The sequence below is a fragment of the Penaeus monodon genome, chromosome 20 (genome assembly GCF_015228065.2).
Source record: "Penaeus monodon isolate SGIC_2016 chromosome 20, NSTDA_Pmon_1, whole genome shotgun sequence".
Lineage (NCBI taxonomy): Eukaryota > Metazoa > Arthropoda > Malacostraca > Decapoda > Penaeidae > Penaeus > Penaeus monodon.
In genome coordinates, this window is record NC_051405.1 from 39,182,466 (window position 1) to 39,182,970 (window position 505).

Below are 505 nucleotides of genomic sequence, written 5' to 3' on the forward strand. Positions count from 1 at the left end.
TTCTGAAGACGTTGATATAGTAGTCATTCTGAAACTATTAGTTTGTTAATACTATTTTCCATTTAATTATACCATATCATATTCTGAACCGCATCACTTGGTCCTTTTTTTTGGACATTCGCCCATAAGCAGATGTAAAAGGGTAGCTACCTTGCTTCCCTCACTAGTTGTGCAGTCATCAGATTGCAGTCTTCTGCAATCTGATGACTGCGCCTTTGGTAGCTTCTCCCTTCAGCTCACCCAGTCTTGGTTGGCTTTACCGTTAATATCTGGTCCAGTGTGTCCTATAACCGCCTCTGCTGGTTCCTTCCCAAGGGCGAGTCTTCCTCAACACTTTTGCTCATGTTGACACCCTTGCCTATGAGATAGTCGCCTCATTAACGTTGCCAATACTTTTTGAATCATGTACGCCATGCCCAGTAATCCCAGTAACCCTATTTACCGATTTAGCTTTTACCATCAATTATTTTTTTTTTATAATTTACACGCAGACACACATACACAG